The following is a 20,490-nucleotide window of genomic DNA, read 5'->3' as shown; positions in this document are numbered from 1 at the left end:
CTATGTGGAAACGTTGCTTAATGCCTAAAGCCTTACATAGCTCTTGCATAATATCTCCCACAAAATGGGATCCCAAATCTGAATCAATTCTGGGAATTCCCATTCTTGAAAAAAACTATGTTAAAGAGCTGCTTAGCAGTGACCGAGGCAGTGTTGGTTTTAGTAGCAATGGCTTCCACCCATTTGGAGATGGGCTCTACTATTACCAGGCAGTATTTAGTCTCTCTACTGGTGGTGATTAAAGGGCCTATGTAATCTATCTGAATCTGGGACCAGAGACCCTCTATTCTTTGGTGCCCCAATGCATTTTTTTGAACCTGGTGATCAGCATTACCCATGGTGCACTGCAGACAATTGTCAAACCGCCTATCTATATCCGCTTTCATGCCTGGCCACCACTCTGTATCTTTAACCCTATTTAAAATATTCCTGTTTTCCTCTGTGCCCTTGCTCAACTGCACAAACTGAATCAGGTCCCCCGGTACCTGGCTGGAGACTATCCAGTACCTTTGACCACCTGCATCCACTGCCCACCAGACATCTCCAACCTGCTCAATCCTGTATTTTCCTGTGGGATCTTTCCCTGTCCTGGCTAAGGACTGGAATTCTGTATCCCCATCTTGAAGGGTACTTAAGTCCAAGGTATCTATTCCTTTACCTAAAGTTTTTCCCTGGGTAGTTACTGCCTATATTTGTTCTACCTGGTCTGTTGTCTCTAGTGTGGTTACTAGTAGCAGTAGCTTTGGCTAAGGCATCAGCTCGGTTGTTCCAGTGCGCTTCTTCTGATGTCCCTTCGTGTGGGTCACCCAGGTGTCCCCAGTTCTTTCCTTGATAACCTGTTTATCAGTGGGTCTCCCTCTGGAGATGCACTGAGAACTTAGAATGTCCACTAGCAATTGGGCTAATATCCCTGGGTTCCCCACTGTAGCCCTCACAGTGGGTCTGCCCCATACGTCGCACTGAAATCTTGTGATTAGCTGGGGAGGCCTGCAGGGAACTGGGCACCCCTACTGATCAGCCGACTCCCTCGAGAGCCTCCACTGAGAAGAGGGGGCAGGGATCTGGTTTTGACAGGGAGTAGGCGTGGGGGATGCACTCCGTATCAGGCTAGTGGGCCGGGGCGGGGGGGTTCCCTGCATTAACTCTTTTCCCCATGACCTGAGACAAACCATTCATCAGGATGCTGAGGGGCTGACTATCATATTTTCCCCTAACATATCCTCCCCTAACTTCACCAGCTCCATCCAAATCATGTTCCTAAGGGTCTCCTTGGGTCGGCGCTGCCCAGGGTTGTGGGAGGTAGGGGGATTAGAATTGGGAGGGTGACTGGCAGAGTGAGGGCCATTATTCACAAACGTGATAGCCTGCACTGGCTCTGAGGTAGTCTTTCTGCTGATTTTTGTCTTTTTAAGACACCAGTCTCTCGCAGCAAATCCCCTGCCTGTTTGATTTTTGCCACTAGTTCATTCCAGGTGAGGTGCTCTAGACCCACAGCCCCCGTGGCCATTTCTGTCTGAGAATTTAGTCCTGCCTAAGTGCTCTGTACTAATTCGGGTCCCTGATAATGGGAAGTAACAATCCCATTCTCTTCTGTCAGGTAATGAATCAGAGAGAGCTACCAGCATCTTTTTTTGAATTAGGTAAGCTTCGGGGGCCTCTCCTGGGTTCTCTCTGCCATTATATATAGTTTCTTGAGGGAAGCAGGAGGCAGTAATATTTTGAGAGCATTTATCATCCATTCCCGGGGTCCAGCGGCAGTCCACTCCCAAGAACCTATGCCTATGTCCAGAGCATCTTCGTCACAAGGAGAGGCGTATAACTGAGCCAATGGGGTTAAGTCCATGCCATCAGCGGAGGGGTACATTTGCCAAATGCGAGCCGGCAGTGTCACAGTTCAGTGACCCCAGTCTCTCGGCAATAGCCTTGGCCTGACAAGGAGACCATCTTACTACATCCGTGACCAGCTCCGTCATGGGAAGATTGGCCATACATGCATAATGTTGCCCCTGTTTCCACAAGGGAGGTTAAACACACAGTTGCAGGAGCCAATCAGGGGTGAATGGGTTTTTGGGGTCAGTATCAGGGGGTCTCTCTATTTTCCCAGGGGGCTCCAAATTGCAATCCTCTCTCAACCTTACAGCTGCTACCACCCCCTTATGGGCACTAAATTTGGCATGCAATTTACTAATCTCTGCCTCACACTTCTGATGGCCTGCCGCTACCTTGGCTGCCTTATTCTCATCTGCCAGGAAGTGAGTTGCTACTCTCACTTCTTCTAACAAAATTGTTGTGTGTTCGTTCTTTCCTATACTGTTTTGCATTCCTGCTGGCCTTGTCCCTCTCTTGCATATTTTTAAGTACAGTCACCAGTTTAAGCTTTTCTGCTATAAAGTCACACCCATCTGTCTGTTCAAACACTGTTGTAACTGCTTTTTCTCCAGCTCCAGTTCCTGCCTTCCCTTTACCATTTCACCCATGTCCAGACATGCATAAAATAATGCCCATGCAGTAGTCGCATCCTTTGCGCTACCCCATGGCTTAAAGGTTGTGCAATATTGTTCAAAGCTCAGACTCGCTTTAATCAGGGGATTCTCACCCTTAAAGCACCCCCTTTCCCAGGGGCATTTCCCCTTGTTCATTGCCCATCTCTCTAACCTGTTGGTTTTCTCCTGTCTCAAGCGAGCAGCCAAGGTGTTTTTTTTCAGCCATCTCTACTTCCTTTATCTCACTAATGATCCCTACCAAAAGCCCTTTCACGCAGTCACAGTATTGCTCTAAAATTTTTACTTTTGAGGCACAACTCTAACTCCTTCTTGCATGGTCCTACAGTTATTCTAAGCACGATTCTTAAAAGTTACAGGATGTTACCAAATATTCTATGAGAGAGGGACCTCGCTGAAGGAGCTTAGTCTGAAAAAGGAAGAGACAGTTTGCACACGTCTGTGCCTCAGTTTCCCCACTCTGGAGCAACTCAACAAGTACCACATGATTAGGGTCATGTGCTGCCCACATTCTCCACCAATTTGTTACCACATTTGCCCGTTACTTTGGGGTATGCTCATTAGGGTTACTCTTCTGTGGGGGGAGGGGGTTCTGTAATTCTATCAATGTACTGCTTGTGTTCCCATACAGAGCTCTACTTCTCCCTGCTGCAGTTCCCTCCCAATAGAGCTATCCTGCAGGACCTAGGTTCCCCAGGGCTGGGTTCTTCCAGCCCCAGAATCAGACAGACACACATGCACACACACGAACAGAGAGCATCTGAGAGGACTGGGTTAATCAGCACTCCCAAGCTGACCTCTTATATGTCCCTGGACTCATGCAGCTGGGTCCAGCAGCACCTCCAAGCTGTCACCCTCATATGTCCCAATGGGAGCTTCGGGGGAGATACCTGGAAGCAAGAGCAACCCGGAGCCCTCTGCCCCCTCGCCTGCAGGGACCTGGTTCTGACTGCTTCCTGGAGCGGAGCGGGGCCGGGCCGGGCCAGTGAAGGCAGGCAGGAAGCCTGCCCTGGCCCCGGTGCATGCCGCTGCCACCTTGGAGCCACTCTAGGTAAGCGGGGCCGGGCCGGAGCCCACACCCCTCCTGCACCCCAACTCCCTGCCCTGAGCCCCCTGCCATATCCCACACCCCTCCTGCACCCCAACCTCCTGCCCTGAGCCCCTGCCACACCCTGCACCCTGACGCCCTGCTGCACCCCAACTCCCTGCCCTGAGCCTCCTGCCGTACCCTGCACCCCAACTCCCTGCCCTGAGCCTCCTGCCGTACCCTGCACCCCTCCTGCACCCCAACTCCCTGCCCTGAGATCTCTGCCGCATCCCGCACCTTGCATCCCTCCTGCACCCCAACCCCCTGCCCTGAGCCTCCTGCCGTACCCTGCACCTCAACTCCCTGCCCTGAGCCCCTGCCACACCCTGCACCCCCTGGGGGCAGAGGTGGGGCCTCGTGGAGTGGGGGCGGAGCCAGGAGCAACGAGGGGGGTGGTGTCAGTGATGCAGCCCTCAGCCAATACACTAGTCCTCATGTGGCCCTCATGGTCATTTGAGTTTGAGACCCTCTGCTCTAGGTCAACAGCCATCAAAAAGAGCTGGATCAGTGAGTTGATCTTGCATTAATAAATGTTCCAAGAATTTTAAGGATTTCTAAGCACTGAGAATATATTTTAATATTTAAAAATATAAATAAAAGAGGTTTTATGTAACAGCAGTATCTGAATGCCTTGCATTACAGCATTCTGTGATGTAGGGAAGTATCTTGATACATTCTACAGATGGGGAATGGAGTCAGAGAGATTAAGACCCTGATTCAGGAAGGTACTTAAGCATTTACATGTGAGTGGTTGCCGCCAGACAAGGAGTGAGTGGCTGAGCCAGGAATGGAACCCAAAGTTTCTTAAGTCGCAGCTCAGTGCTTTAACTCCAAGGCTATCAGCTTTCCTCCCTGTTTTGTTTTCAATTGTTTAGAGAACAATAGGGTGGTCCTTCGAAATCATAGCAAGCAACGCAGCATTCGTTTAATGATTTCAAAGTAGAACTAGTAAGAAAATGGATTTTCCGTCCCACTAAAAAATTTGAGATTTTTAAATATTTTATCCTAAAATCAGGACAGAAAGCCACAATTTTTCACAAAATCAAATGCTGAAAAAAAAATTCATTTTGGGTCAGTTGAAATGTTTTGTTTCTATTTCAACCCTTTTAAATATCAAATATGTTTCTAAGCATAAAGTTGTTTCAGAACAAAAAACCAAAACTTTTCATTCCAAAAATGTTGAAATGGGACATTGACATTTTAACACCCCCCCCCCAATTGTTTTCAAAAGCAAGTTGTGGCAAAATTGATACAATTATGTAGTTTTCTTGAAACGGCAATTTCCAATAGAAAAATGTTTCAATGGAAGTTTTCCAATCAATTCTATTTAAAACTAACCTCCTCCCTGCTTTTAATGGTGAGCAACCTGAAGCCTGCTCCTACAAACCTTTATGCACATGCCTAACTTTACTGACCTGAGTAGTTACTGGGGCTAATCACATTAGCAAAATCAAGTAGATGCGTAAGTGTGTGCAGGATTGATGAGTTGGTTTGCAGCCCTAGTTTGTGTCAATGGTATTTTTCACCAGGGTTCATACCCTTGTGTGAGACCAGTGTGAACTCAAAGACTGAAACTTCACTCAAGCAAAATCCTGACTCTTTTTGGAGAATTAGTTGATTTTTCAAGGTTAACCACTTTGGAAGTGCTGGGAAGTGGCGGGGTGAGGAACAGAATGTTTATTTTAATTACTGCAGTTTCATTCTGGGTCAGGCTAACCCGTTGGGATCTCTTTTGTGAGTCTGTGTATTTTAAGTAATTTAATTTTACAAAAGATTAGAAGGCCTTTAAAGCGCCTTCAGTAGTGCTGCAAAAGCTTAATTTTCATGTTAAATTTTTATTTTCTTCAAACATAAAAAAAAACTTTGAAGGTCCAATTTTAACTTACACTGATTACTTTTCGTTTGTACTCCCCCCCGCGCCCGAAACATTTTCATTAGGAAAATAAATGAAGGCAAGAATTATTTTTCTGAGTTAATTACTTCTATTTTTCTTAATTAAAAAAGTGGAAAGTTTTTGGGGGGCATAAGAAACATTAGTTTATACACTCCTTGCTATTTTTTTAAAAAGTTACAAGTAAACACTTTCTACAGGATGTGGCATTTTCAATGCGGCATTGTAATTATTTCTGTACAGTTGAATTTTTAAGCACGTTTCTAAATTATATGGCCATTGGTTCGTGAAATAGAGCAAGTTTCTCTCTCTCAAGAAAGGGTTTGGGGATGATTATTGTAAAATGCAAACAGGGTGGTTTAAAAATACACTTAAGCAGAAGTGTGCAGTTCAGAGTTTTTTCACATTCCTCACATTATATTCAGTGTCTTATTAAAATAATCCACTTGTTAAAATGTCAGACTCCACACAAATACCAGCTCAACACACAAAAGAGTTAAGCGCACACTAGGGACATGAACAGAATATCCAGGCCATGCCCTCCAAAAGTATATGATTAAAAAAATAAGCTCACTACACAGAGTTCTGAATGTCACCTGATCAAATGGGGCACTGTGTGTCTGAAAGGAGTTCTGTCCAGACTGGATTGTAAGATCCTTGGAGCATGGGTCTGTCTTTTCCTGTATAATTTTTACAGCATGCGGTCTGACTGAGGGCTCAGTAAATAATTCTGAAAGAAAAAACTATGTTAAGATCGATGTAAGGTTCAGAGTAGCTTAAAGGTAAAATGCCTTATCAGGTGTTGTAATTATCCCCAAACCAAGGTCTACACTAGAAAAGGTTTGCCAGTGCAGCTATACTGTATAACTAGATCGGCAAACTCTCCTAGTGTAGACACAGCTTATACAACAAAAAAATGCTTTTGCTGGTATAGCTCAGATCAGTTCCCTAAATGAAAGCAGCTTTCCTGGCAAAAGACCTTTTCCTGGAAAGACCTTGATAGATGCTCTGGCTGACTAGAAAAATCACAGCTGCTCTCCAGAATTCTCACACTCACCAAGGACTAGGTCGAGATATATCCCTTCCAAATTAAGTGCTGCAACCAAGATAACTAGAATTCCTTGATGTGTGTGACATGATGTGGAGAGTGGAGGGCTTTGCTCTGTGCCTTAAGAACTGTTGGGAGAGAGAAGTGAAGGACAAAGATACAGATTCTCATTGGACACACGGGTTAATGGAACTGTATCCAGTGTTCTAGACTTAAAGAAACTGAACAGCCCACTTTCTCAAGGAGGAAAAGGGGCCACTGGCTGCTGCCCAGAGCCACCAAGTGCTGGGCAGAGAACGTGCGGAGCAGAGAGAAGAACGAGGAGTCAAATCCTCTCCAGCTTCCCACTGTTTGACATTTCTGCTCTTATATGCAGTGTTGTTGTAGCTGTGTCAATCCCAGGATCTTAGACAAGGCGGGCGAGGTAATATCTTTTATTGGACCAGCTTCTTCTGGTGAGAGGGGTAAGCTTTCAAGCTTACACTGAGCTTTTCTCCAGGTCTGGGAAAGGTACTCACAGTGTCACAGCTAAACACAAGGTGAAAAAGATTGTTTAGCTTAAAGTAGTTTACACATGTTTCAAAGGACCATTCAAAGTGACTGCTCCAATCATAGGGAGGAAAGGAAGGGGGGACGGGGGTGGAGGTGGTTAGTGCGTTACAGATTGTTGTAATAACCCATAAATCCAGTCTCTCTATTCAGTCCATAATTTTTAGTGTCTAGCAAAGTTATGAATTTAAGCTCCCAGGCTCATCGTTTTAAAGTGTTGTGCAGATTTCCATCTAGGGTGAGGACTGATAGGTCAGATATAGAGTGATCACTTTTTGAAAAGTGTTCATCCACAGGTGATAGGAAGTCGTATTATTTTCCAGTGTGAGTTCGAGAGCGGGGTGATTGGTTTCACCCACATAGTTTTTATTGGGACATTTAGTGCACTGACTGAGGTACACCACGTTATAGGCATGTGTAGGACCCATGGGTCTTGAAAGGTGTGTTGTGGGGTTTTTTGATCATTGTAGCAATGGAAAGATGTCTGCAGGTTTTGCATGTGTTGTTCTGGCATGGTCTGCTGCTGCTTTGAGTTGGTGTGTCCTTGTCTGTGGGGAGCCGCTTCTGATGAGTTTGGAGAGGTTGGGGGGTTGTTTGAAGGCCAAAAGAGGGAATTTAGGAAAGATTTCTTTCAGGATGGGGTCCCCATCAAATATGGGTTGTAGTAGTTTGATGACAACCCATATGGGTTCTGGTGTGGGGTGGTAGGTGATAACTGGGGACGTGCAGTCGGAGGGAGTTTTATTTCTGTATTGAAGCAGGCTCTCTCAGGGTATTTGGGTGCCCCATTTCTTGATGCGATCTGCTTTTCTGGTGGAGTGTCCTTGTTTGGTGAGGACCGTTTTGAGCATGTTAATATATATATATCCTAGACTTTTTATATACCTCAAAATATGCTCCAAAAAGAAACACACATTTCTTCCTTCAGAATACTTCAGCTTGTGTGGTTTTGAACATGTGCTAAGACCATAATAAGGGGGATTTCAATCATAGCCTTACATATAATGTTGCTACATACATTTCACCATGATATTATTGACTAGAGAGTTATTAGTTATCAATGATACCTCAACAAAACATATTTTGTGCAAAGATTATAATAGCATGTAAGGTGTAAATACAGGGGTACTTTCAGTCACACCTACACTGATTGAATTGGTGAAAAATGTAATGTGAATTTTCATGGAAACTTTTCCACGGGCTTTACACAGCTCTAGAATGTATTCCTGCTGCTCATAATTCCACAAGGTTTAATACCTAGGTAGTTTGGCTTCTCAACAGAATATAAAATATCCAAAACAATTATGCAAGCCACAAATTATTATCCATTCAGTGTGGTCTTAAGCTCACCCACTTCCAACTTGAGAAAGCAACAAGACTACTCATGCATGTAAAGTTACTCAAACCTGGAAGAGTTTGGGCCTTTAGCTTGGGTTATAATTCAACACCAAACAACAGAATTATCCTACTGCAAATGTTTATAACTTGGATAAGTTTCAACAAGATCAAGTGACAAAGCAAGGCTAGTATTTAGCTATCCAAAGCATGAAGGTGAAAGTCCTGTTGACACATCCACAAAGCACACAACTGCAAAGTGATAATCTTTCACACGGAAATGCCAGACTATTTTCAGAGCCCTGTTTGGACACATACAGTGTGCTAGACAGCATCATCACAGCTTCTTCAAAAACTGACAGCCTCAAAAGGGATTATTCTTGCAAACCAGTTTATTTCAGGATTTTTGAGATTATGAAGATGCTCAATATCCCAGATCTAGGAAGTATTAAAGTGGGACAGAGTATTGGTATTCCTTTAGCACCAAGAGGCTGAGATCAGTGTCCCATTGTCCTCCTTGCTGTACAAACAGGGAGTGGCAGGAAAGAGTTAGAGGGCAAGGGTAAGAGCCATCCTGGGAATTTACCCAGGATTTGTAAGAGTCTCTGTGATCATCTCACCATAGCATCTGTCACTGAGCCCTCCTTTGCCCTCAGACAGCCCCAGGCTCAGAGCCCGTGTAAGCAGCAGGGCATGGCAATTGGTTTGCTGTGACCATGGCCCCACAAGCCCTGGCAGGAGTGCTGCAGGTAGCGCCTAGCTCTTTCTAGGTCCCCACAGGCATGGCGCTCATACCCGGGGACCTTCTTTCCCAGCCTCTGGGGGATCCTGGGAATTCAGTCATGCAACAACAAACAGAACCAGCCATGAGTCAGGCCCACACGCTGACACAAAGAGCCGGGGCAATAAGGCCCAGTGGGTACCTCAATCCGCCTGGCACCTGTGCGTCTCTGGGACAAGCACTCAGAGGCAGAGTCCTTCCCAGCTAGAGCTCTTGGCCCCTCAGGCCTGTCCCTGCACAGAGCTCCCCCTCTCCCCAGTCAGAGGCTCCAAACTCAGGCCAGACTCTGAGAGCTTCCCAAGATGGCTCCTGTTGCTAGTTCCACACCCAACATCAGCTAAAGGGGAAGGGCTCTCATTTGTGCATCAGTCTCTGACCAGCCCAGTGCTGCCACAGGAGGGACAGCCATGGGCCTTCCGGGGCCCAACCCTTGGGAGTCCGTTCTCCTCTCCTAAGGAATAGTTTCAGTCCTGGCTCTGTGGTGAGCCCTGTTTGAATTCAGCTGTTGGGGAGGGAAGCACCTTGGAGCCATTGACACTTATTACAGCGTGCTGGAACAAACACGCAAGCCCCCATCCTCCTCCCTCCACTTGAGCAGCTGAGGAGTGGCATTGCAACTGCCCCCTGCTCAGGTTAGTCAAGAGGGAGAGGGCTGCATCTCTGCATTGCCAGGCCAGAAACCTCTCTGTAAACACTGGCCCTGTGTCCTGGCCAAACACCAAACACTCCCCCCCGCCGAGAATAAACAGGACCAAGATATGACTTGTTTACTCAGCATAACGTTCAAGGTTGGGAGCAGGGCAGCTGCCCCACCTCATCCATAGCCACTTAGCCCCTCCGCAGCCTGGGACCTGCCCCCTGCCAACATCACCAGCTCACTACCCCAGCGGTGATTGTTGGCACACTTTCCACCAGCCCAGCACTACCCTGCTCAATCATTAACCCAGCCACCTGTCCTCTCCTCACCCTATCGACCCATTCACAAACCATGTACTGCTGTATTGATTTGGTTGCTATCAGGCATATGCGGCCTTTCCGGTTTGCCACGGAGTTCTCTTTCCCAGCCAACTTCCCTCTGAGCGATCTTCCAGCCATCTCCTGCTCCCCCTCACCCCGCCACCATGGTGCCCACAATTCCATCCTTACCCTCCCCACCTTGTCCCTCTGGCCTTATACCCAGGCCCACCTTGCCCTGCTTTATCGCTAAGATCACTGCTATCAGTGACCTCTCCAGCTCTCAGAAACCAGGCTTCCTTCTCCCTGAGGCTGTTCCCTCATCTCTCACACCTTGCCCCATGCTGTCTCAAAAGGGATGGGGCAGGGGGAGTCTGAGCTGCTTCTCCCCTACTTCCAGCCTCTCCCTCTCCCCACTCCTCCCCCTCTAAGCAGCACTCCATCCAACTCTTCCCTTCCACCCCCACCAATCATCCATAGCCCATCTGACTTCTGCACACCCAGTTCCCACTCAGAGTCTGATCCCTGGCTAGAGCTGTGGCATGGCATCCCTTTGCCAGTGCTCAGTATTGTGTCTATGAAAGTTATATAGTGCCTCAGCTGCTTTTCCTGCCTGGGAACACCCCATAGACTTATGGGTGCGGTATCAGCCTGGGAACTCCAGAGCTGGGTTCAATTGCTAGCTCTGGCACCGACATTGTGCGTGACCTTGGGCCAGTCACTTCGTTTCTCCGTGCCTCAGTGTTCTCTCTATAAAGCAGGGAGAACAGTACTCCCCTCTCCCACCTCGTCTACTGAGATGAGAGTCCTTTGGGGCAGGGACTGCCCCTTACTACATGTTTGTACATAGTAAACCTCTTGCGCCATGGGGCCCTGATCTGAGTTGGGCTTGCTACCATAACAGGGAAAATAAATAATAAAAATCCACGTCCCTAGTTATGGGCATCCCAATGCCACCATATTTGTATGGCAACTTTAATGCTGATACTTTAACAGGAGAATTTCTTGTCCCAATTAGTGCATTAATTTGTTCTGAAAAAATCAGAGGAATACCCAGGGAGATTCATACAAAAACAATTTAGGAAAGGAAGCCAAAATACCAGAAACAGGGACATTTCTGGGGAATCAGATCCCTTTGCTAAGGTTGGTCAGGGTCGCTGTAAAAGGCAGTGTATTCCCCAAACTACTTCACCTACTTCAGAACATCCCTGTACTATGACCCCTTTAATTTAAAAAAGTTTAATGGATTAATTAGTTTTGAAAGGAAAAGCTGATGTACAAGCATGGTGGTGTCAGGGTACCCAGCATTGTGTTATAGTGCCAGGCTAAGTATAGTGTATGGGAGAGTGGTGTATGTTACACTTATCTTCCTCTTGCTCCCATAGACACAACACTATGATAGAAAGCAGCGGATGCCACACCACAGAGCCTATTATGGGACATCCTGAGGTTTTCACTGGAAACATGGCCTCTGGTTCTTACTCCAGGACAGAAAAGACAGTAACTGGGAATATGCCTTTAATCGTTATCAACCTGGCTTACCAGATGGCATGTTGAGTTCCTCCTTCCAAGACTGGTAAGATAAACAAACGACACTATTACAACAGGTTTCAGAGTAGCAGCTGTGTTAGTCTGTATTCGCAAAAAGAACAGGAGTACTTGTGGCACCTTAGAGACTAACCAATTTATTTGAGCATAAGCTTTCGTGAGCTACAGCTCACTTCACTGGATGCATTCAGTGGAAAAAAATTTTTTTTCCACTGAATGCATCCGATGAAGTGAGCTGTAGCTCACGAAAGCTCATGCTCAAATAAATTGGTTAGTCTCTAAGGTGCCACAAGTACTCCTGTTCTTTTTACTATTACAACAGTTACAGGTTGGAAGTAAACACTGATTAACTTTGCACCCAGTGCAGCGCAATGCAACGTAAGCAGCAACCACATATGCAGATGAATGCAAATTAAAAGCATCCGACATGTGAATATTAGCTTGTGGCACCATTGTCCATCCCAGTGTTCAGGCCTATGTGGAGTCATGCCAGCCCTGGAGGAGCTGTGGGGAGAATTGGAAGGAAGGAAGAGAGAATTGCTCTCAGAGTTCCCCCGGCATGTTGTGTTAATACTAAGACAGTCTCAGAATTTCTAAATGTTATGGACAACTTCCTAACTCAAAGAGTGTTGCATCCAACACTGGGGAATTCTGTTAGACCCATCTTCACAGATAAAGAGGAACTGATCACAGAACTCAAAACGAATGGTACCTTAGGTGCAAGTGATCATGGCTTGATCATGTTTATAATGTGCATACAGTATAAAGTCCAGACCAATGATGTAAATACTTGGTGCTTTAAAACGGCCACTTTCACAAAACTGAAAGCAATTATGAGCCAAATCAGCTGGGAGGAAGAATTTAATCAGAAAAATGTGAATGATACTTGGGAATTGTTTAAGAACATTTTACTAGATACCCAAAAAGCCACAATTGAAAGCTGTACTGGTTAAGAAGGGAAGTGAAGGAAATTATGAAAAATAAAAAAAAAATAACAAATGGAAGAAAGGGGAAGTTAATAGTAATGAATATAAATCAGAAGCTTGGAATTGTAAAAACTTGATCAGGGAAGCAAAAGGACACAAAGAGAAATCTATGACCAGCAGAGCTATGGACAATAAGGAGTTTTTAAAGTATATTGGGGAAAAAATAATTTTAACAATTCTACCATGGACCAATACCATTATCAATAATGCAGAAAAGGCAGAAGTAAATATTTCTGTTCTATATTTGGGAAAAAAGATTATGTAGTCATGTCATATAACACTCTTTCCATTCCACTATTGTCTCAGGAAGGTGTTAAACAGCAGGTACTAAAATTAGACATTTTAAAATCAGCAGGTCCAGATAACTTTCATCCAAGAGTTTTAAAAGAACTGGCTGAGGAACTTCCTGGACTGTTAATGTTACCACAATGCAACCAAATTCGAAGCAGAGGGAAGGAGGGCGGGTAGTAGAATGAAGATATGGACCACACATCTCAAAGACCCTCCAGTTACAGTAAGTAATCTCCATTTCTTCTTCGAGTGCTGGTCCCTATAGGTATTCCATAGGTGGGTCACTGGCAAGCAGTGTTCAAAGTGGAGAAGGGTGCAAGGAAGGTGGTAGCAGAGATGCCTGTAGTACTGCCATCCCTCTGGTTGCATCCACAGTTGCAGCTTGAGTTAGAGTGTAGTGAGTGGTGAACACCTAGACAGAACTCCAAGTTGCTGCTTTGCAAATCTGTAGTGGAACGTCTGATAAGGATGCTGTGGGGGCAGCTTGTGCTCCTGTGGAGTGCACTGTGATACCCCCAAAAGGGATAAGTTTTGCTATTTTGTAGCATTCTAAGACATCTTGAAACCCACTTAGAAATCCTCTGTGAGGATATGACTTGCCCAGATGATCTTTCTGCTATGGCAACAAATGGTCTTGGAGATTTCCTAATGGGTTTGGTTCTTTGCATGTAGAACACCAGAGCATGCCTGATGTCAAGGGAGCAAGGTGTCCAGTCTTTGGAAGAAGCATGGGGTTTTGGGAAGAATACAGGTAAGTGTACTGATTGATTGATGTGGAACTCGGACACAATCTTGAGGAGGAATCTGGGGTGTGATATAAGGGGAAACCTTATGGAATATTGGATAAGGAGGGTCTGCCATCATGGCTGCTGTCTCAATGACCCTTCTGGCTGAAGTGATGGCCACTAAGAATGCCACCTTCATGGACAGGTGGGTCATGGCACATATTGCCGTCAGTTCCAAGGGTGGACCTGAGAGTCTTGACAGGACAAGGTTGAGGTCCCATGAGGCATAGGTTTGATGATCACTGGGAAAGTCCTGATCAAGCCCTTCATAAATAGCACAGTAACCAAGTGTGCAAAGACAGAACATCCCTCTATTGGAGGGAGGAAGGCACTAATCACTGCTAGGTGTACTGACAGCCAACTGACGTTTTTAAGGAGAGGAGATAGTCTAGGGTAACTGGAATACCCAGGGCTTCTAGTGAATGTTGGTTGCGACATACCCAGGGTGAAAAAGTGCTGGTATTTGCCCAGGTAGCAGGCTCTAGTAGAATCCTTTCTGCTTTGGTTAAGGATTTCCCCAACGGGGCGGAGCACGAGAGTTCTATTCCAACATCCATCCACACATGAGGCAGAGTGAGCCTGGGTTGGTGTGCTTCATCTTCTCCCCATCCCGAGTTAGGAGATCCGGAAATGGGCGGATCCCGATAGTGGGGCCTGTGGACATTTTTAGGATTTCTGTGAACCAGAACTGTCTGGGCCAGTAGGGTGCTAGGAGGATGACGGTGGCTCTGTCACGATGGATCTTCCGTACAACCTGTAGTAGTAGGGGGATTGGTGGAAAGGTGTATTTGAGACCATCCGTCCAGGGCAGCAGGAGAGCATTACCCAGGGAATCACGGTCTATAGCTCCCCCAGAGCAATACATGGGAAGCTTTTTGTTCATCTGGGATGCCGAGAGGTGCCATAGTGGAGTTCCCCATTGTGCGAATGTTAGAAATGTCTCTTGGATCTTCCATTCATGGTCTGCAGATAAGCTCCTGCTCAACTTGTCTGCCAGAGAGTTGTGGACACCTGGGAGGTATGCAACCTGCATTGTAATGTGGTTTCACCAGTTCCAAAGCCTGATTGCTTCCAGTCAGAGTGGAAGAGATCTTGCTCTTGCCTGTTTATGTAGACCACTGTGGCAACATTGACGTTATCTGTACATGGAGTGGGCCTATGGGGGGAAGAAAAGCCTCATATGCAAGGTGGACTGCCCTCAGTTCCAGTAAGCTTACATGTAGGCTGCCCTCTGCTGGGGTCCAGACCCTGAAGCATGGGGGTCCATGTGAGTGCCCCACGCTGTAAGGGAGGTGTCAGGATGGTGGCCTTTGATATGGGAGGGCTGAAGGGAGTCCTCACCATGACCTTGTCTGGGTTGGATCACCAAGTGAGGGAGGTGAGGACTCTGGTGGGACAGCAACGTTGGAGTCAATGCAATCCCTGCTTGGTCGGTAGGTTGAGTTGAGCCAAGCTTGCAGGCACCTCAAATGGAGTCTGACAGTGTCACGTAGGTGCATGCAGCCATGTGGCTTAACAGAGAAAGACACCAGCGCATTGTGGCTAGTGGTCTGCATGTGATGCAAGAGGACAGGTTGCTCATTGGATAAAACCTGTCTGAGAGGAGAAATGCTTTCACAGAAACAGAGTCCAGCTGCGCTCCTATAAAAATTATCGTCCTTGTGGATGACCAAATGGACTTTTCTTCATTTATGCAAACACCTGAGGTAGCAAGAAGACGCCAAAGAGATCATGTTGCTGACCCGACTTCTGATAATATTGGCCTACCAGATGCCAGTCGTCCACGTATGGAAACACAATATAGACCTGGCATCGCATCTGGGCTGCTACCATGGCAAAAACTTTCGTGAATATCCTGGGGGTGCTGTAGTGAGCCCACAGGGGAGGGTACGAAACTGACAGTGCTCTTGGCCAACCATGAAGCGCAGGAACTTCCTGGGAGATGGGTGAATATCTACATGAAAATATGCATCCTTCATGTCGAAAGCTGCAAACCACATTCCCTCTGAGGGGAGGAGATGATAGATACCAGCGTAATCATCCTGAACGTCAGCTTTCAAATAAAGACGTTGAGTTGCCAAAGGTCCAGGATGGGTCTCAACTTTCCATCTTTTGGGGTATTAAGAAATATGGAGACTAGAACCCTCTCCCTGGATGCTGAGGTGGGACACGTTCTGTTGCCTCCTGGCATAAAAGGGATTTCACCTCTTGTTAAAGAATCAGTTGGTGAGAGTGGTCCCCCAAAGGGGGATTGGGAAGGTGGTTTGTGAGGCAGGAATGCCAGACACTCCATGGAGTATCCCTGATGGATAATCTCCAGGACCCAACTGTCTGCAGAGATCTTGTTGCCGCTGTGGGAGAAGAAAGTAAGCTGGCCTCCAAAGATGACAAGAGAGGAAGTAGGTGGCATTGGTGGTGGTACACGGGTCTCGATCTGCATGTCAAAAAATGGCCTTTGTCCTGCGGTTGGGAGTAAGTGGAGGCTCTGACAGCAGAGGGAGCTGAGAAATGGGACCTCTGAAGCCTCTGTTTACGCAGAGGCTCAGGTGGACGTTGGTAATATGGAGCATGAGAAGGGGGTGGGCATAGTCTAAGGGGCTGGCTCTGGTGTTTCCTCTTGGGGGCTGGAATGTAAATCCCCAGGGATCATAGGGGAATTCTTGGATGGTATTTTGAACTTCTCTAGGAAACCCAACCACCTGGAGCCATGAGTCCCTTCACATGACCCATCCTGTGGCCAAACTTCTGGTTGCTGTACCTGCAGCATCTACTGCAGTCTGGAGAGCCACCTTTGGCTACTAGCTTCCCCTCATCCAGAAAGGACTGGAACTGGGCTCCGTCTTCCATGGGAAGTTTGTCCCTAAAGTCTGCAAGCCTGATGTAGGTATTGAAATCTTATTTTGCTAATTAAGCTTGGTAATTAGCTATACGAAATTGGAGACCTATGGAGGAGAGCACCTTCCTTCCCAGGAAGTCCAATCTCTGTGCCCTTATCTGCCAGGATGGATTTCTGGTAGTGCGACCAAGTTCTTTCCATAGCCACCTGTACCAGCAACGAGTTAGGGACAGGATGAGGGGGGGAAAAATAAGCTAGCTTCTTTGGCAGGAACAAAATGATGTCTTTTGATTCTTTTTGGTGTAGGGGCACAAGATGCTGGTGTGTGCCAAACCGCTCTGGTTGGTTCTAATATAGCCTCATTATTTGGAAGGGCCACTTGGTCCCCTTAAGTGTCTAAGGGACAGGGCTGAGGGCCGTGAACCTCTTCTAATGGGATCTGTAGATCGTTAGCAACCTTTTGCCACAGCTCCTGATGCTGATGGTGGTCATCCAGTGGAGAAGGCAATGGAGTGACAGCATCATCTGGAGATGATGATGATGAGGCCCCCATCAGAACAGGTTCCAGCTCTTCCTCCTCATACTCTAATGGAACTGGCTGACAAGAGGGGGAGGAATGGTAAAACTCCTGCAAAGGGTCCAGGCACCTGCCTTAGGGGTCCCAAGGGCCCCAATGAGGCCAGAAGCAGGGATCCATCAGTCATGGTGGCCCCCAAGGGAACTGGTACCAGCTGTCCTGGAGGGTGAGGGGTTCACAGACAGAAGGATGGTAAGCAGAGCCCCTTGGCTGTTGGGGCACCTGTGCCTTTGCGGAGATACTGCTGCAGCTACCTCCGCCGATTCAGAGGACAGTTCTGTCAGTAGCGATATCATTGGCACTTGGACGCTCCTGCCCAATGGGTGGAGAGGGAACTGCTCCTGGGACATTGGTAATGATTCCTCCTCTGGGGTAAGGATGTCCCTTAGGGGGACATGGCCCAAAAGGAGCGGAGACAGCAAGTAGGGGAGGAATATATCCTCTGGTGCTACAAAGGTCTCCACACAGTCCAGAGTCTGGGGAATTCCAGCAGAAACCACCTGAAGGACTGGGCTTGTCTGTCACAGCCAGTTGGTCTTTGGATAGAAGAGGCAGTACTGACGATGCTTCCAGACCCGCACTAGTCGATGGGGCTGGCGAGCGTATGTCTGCTTTGATCTTGCAGTCACTGTCAGATGTGGCAGATCCCTTTTTGCGTACCTTGCCCCCCCAGCCTGGGGGTCTTTGGCGGAGCTGGTTCTGTGGGTTCAATATGCAACATCTCACCCAACTGGTACTGGCCCCAGGAGGAAACGCATTTATTATGAACAATCCTCTGCGGGGATCTGTCCTTATGCCCGTGAGAGTGCCCCTTATTCTCTTGGGGAGCCTTGTAGGGGGAGTCCTTGCCTTCGGTGGCAAAGGCTCCACTCCAAGACTCCTGTTTGAGGGCACTGCTGGTTAGTTGAGGCCAACGTACAGGGGAGTCTCCCAGGCCCGGTCAGAGTGCGGTCTCATAGCATCCTCCATCAGGAACCTTTTTAGTCAGAGCCCTCGGTCCTCTCAAGCTGTGGGTGGGAAGGATCAACAGATCCTGCACTTCACAGAGATATGTGCCTCACCCGGGCAATACAGGGACTGTCGATGCTCATCGCTGATGGAGAAGGAGCAAGGGCAGGAGACAGATTCCTGGGATCAGGGAGGATTTTCCCCAAAGGCAGCATGGGGACGGGTTGGGGGAGGGGAAAACGGACTATCCTATACTAATTATAACTACTAAGCGAAGATATCAAAACTAGTTACAAAGAGTTTACTTTACAGGCTATGCACAGAATGAAGGAGGACACAAAATTCTGTCTCAGGTCATGCTGAGGTAAGAAGGAACTGGAGAGGTGTGAACCTGCACGGCTGCTTATGCCCTCGGTCGGAAGTACGAGGGAAGCTTCTGCGCATGTGCATGTCAGTGGACACTGCTTTGAAGAATTTCTGGACTCAGATACATGTACACCCATGTATTGACTACACATGGGCCCATCACTCGAAGAAGAATGGAGTGTCTGATATGGGTCGGGACTCTTAATAAAAAGTAATGCCAATCAGCATGGGTTTATGGAAAACAGATGCTGTCAAACTTACTTGCTATTTTTTTTTAATGAGATTACAAGTTTGGTTGATGTAACATATGTAGATTTCTGTAGGGCATTTGACCTGGTACCATGACATTTTGAATCAAAAACTAAAATAATATTCACATGGCACACCTTAAATGAATTAAAAGCTGGCTAAGTGACAGATCTCAAAATGTAACTGTAAATGGGGAATCAAACGGGAGTGTTTCTGATGGGGTTCCACAAGGATCTGTTCTTTGCCCTATATTATTGAACATTTTTATCAATGAAAAGCTTAAAATCCTCACTGATAAAGTTTGCAAATGATGCAAAAAATGGGAGAGCGGTAATAGGGAAGAGGACAGGTCACTGATTCAGAACAATCTGGATCGCTTGGTAAACTGGAAGCAAGCAAACGATATCCATTTTAATACGGTTAAATGTATACGTAACCCACACACCTCCTGGGTGTGGTGCTCTGTCCCACCTAGGGGCATCAAGACCACTTAGAGAGATTAATGAGTCTGCTCTACGGCCTTAGCTAAGAGCCAGGTGGCTTTTAGTTCATGCAGTAGAGGCTCATGCACTAAGCTCCAGAGATCCCAGGTTCGATCCCGCCCACTGACTACTGGGGTCTGTCAGTTTTACATATACACCTAGGGACAAAGAATGCAGGCCATACTTACACAATGGGGGACTTTGTCCTGGGAAGCAGTGACTCTGAACAAGATTTGGGGGTCATGGTAAATAGTCAGCTGAACATGAGCTCCCAGGGAGACGCTGTGACCAAAAGGGTTAATGTGATCCTTGAATGCATAAACAGGGGAATTTTGCATAGAAGTAGAGAGGTTATTGTACCTCTGTATTTGGCACTGAAATACTGCCTCCAGTTCTGGTGTCAACAATTCAAGGATGTTGATAAACTGGAAAGTGTTCAGAGAAGAGTCCTGAGAACGATTAAAGGACTAGAAAAAAAAAGACAGTTACCTTTTCCATAACTGGTGTTCTTCGAGATGTGTTGCTCATGTCCATTCCATAGTAGGTGTGTGCGCTCGCCACATGCACTGGTGACGGAAGTTTTTCCCTTAGCAGTATCCATAGGGGACCGGCTCTGGTGCCTGCCGGAGTGGCGCCTGCATGGCACGGTATAAGGGGTGCCGCCGGCTCCCCCCCCACCCTCAGTTCCTTCTTGCCGGGAACTCTGACAGTGGGGAAGGAGGGTGGGTTGTGGAATGGACATGAGCAGCACACCTCAAAGAACACCTGTTACTGAAAAGGTCACTGTCTCCTTCAAGTGCTTGCTCATGTCCATTCTATATTAGGTGACTCCCAGGCAGTACCGCTGGAGGCGGGAAGGAGTTCACAGACACGTAGATTGTAACACAGCTCTGCCGAACCCAGTGTCGTCTCTGGCCTGCTGAGCGATGGCATAATGCGCTGTGAATGTGTGGACAGAGGCCCATGTCGTGGCTCTACAGATGTCCTGGATAGGGATGTGCACCAGGAAGGCAGCTGAGGATGCATAGCTATAGTCGAGTGGGCTCTGACAATCAGCGGTGGTGGGACCCCCGCCAGATTCTAACAGGTCCGTATGCAAGAGGTGATCCAATTGGAAATCCTCTGCAAGGACACCAGAAGGCCCTTCATCCTATCTGCTGTGGCAATGAAGAGTGGAGTCGACTTACGGAAAGGCTCGGTATGCTCTAGGTAAAAAGCCAGGGCCCTTCAGATGTCCAGCGCGTGAAGATGCCTCTCCTCACTGGTCTTGTGCGGT

General features: G+C 47.2%; 1 long non-coding RNA gene across 1 annotated transcript; it reads left to right on the top strand.

Moving 5' to 3' along the window:
- Positions 1–1,605: 1,605 nt before the first annotated feature.
- LOC141987106 (uncharacterized) lies at positions 1,606–19,536 on the top strand. The gene is made up of 7 exons (XR_012639441.1): positions 1,606–1,640; positions 3,326–3,552; positions 11,532–11,722; positions 13,033–13,194; positions 13,644–13,722; positions 16,443–16,636; positions 18,430–19,536. It is a non-coding gene; the product is annotated as an uncharacterized LOC141987106 (long non-coding RNA).
- The last annotated feature ends 954 nt before the right edge of the window (positions 19,537–20,490 follow it).

The sequence above is a fragment of the Natator depressus genome, chromosome 5 (assembly GCF_965152275.1).
Source record: "Natator depressus isolate rNatDep1 chromosome 5, rNatDep2.hap1, whole genome shotgun sequence".
Lineage (NCBI taxonomy): Eukaryota > Metazoa > Chordata > Testudines > Cheloniidae > Natator > Natator depressus.
The sequence above is the reverse complement of the archived record's forward strand: the minus strand, read 5'-3'. Positions and strand labels throughout refer to the sequence as shown.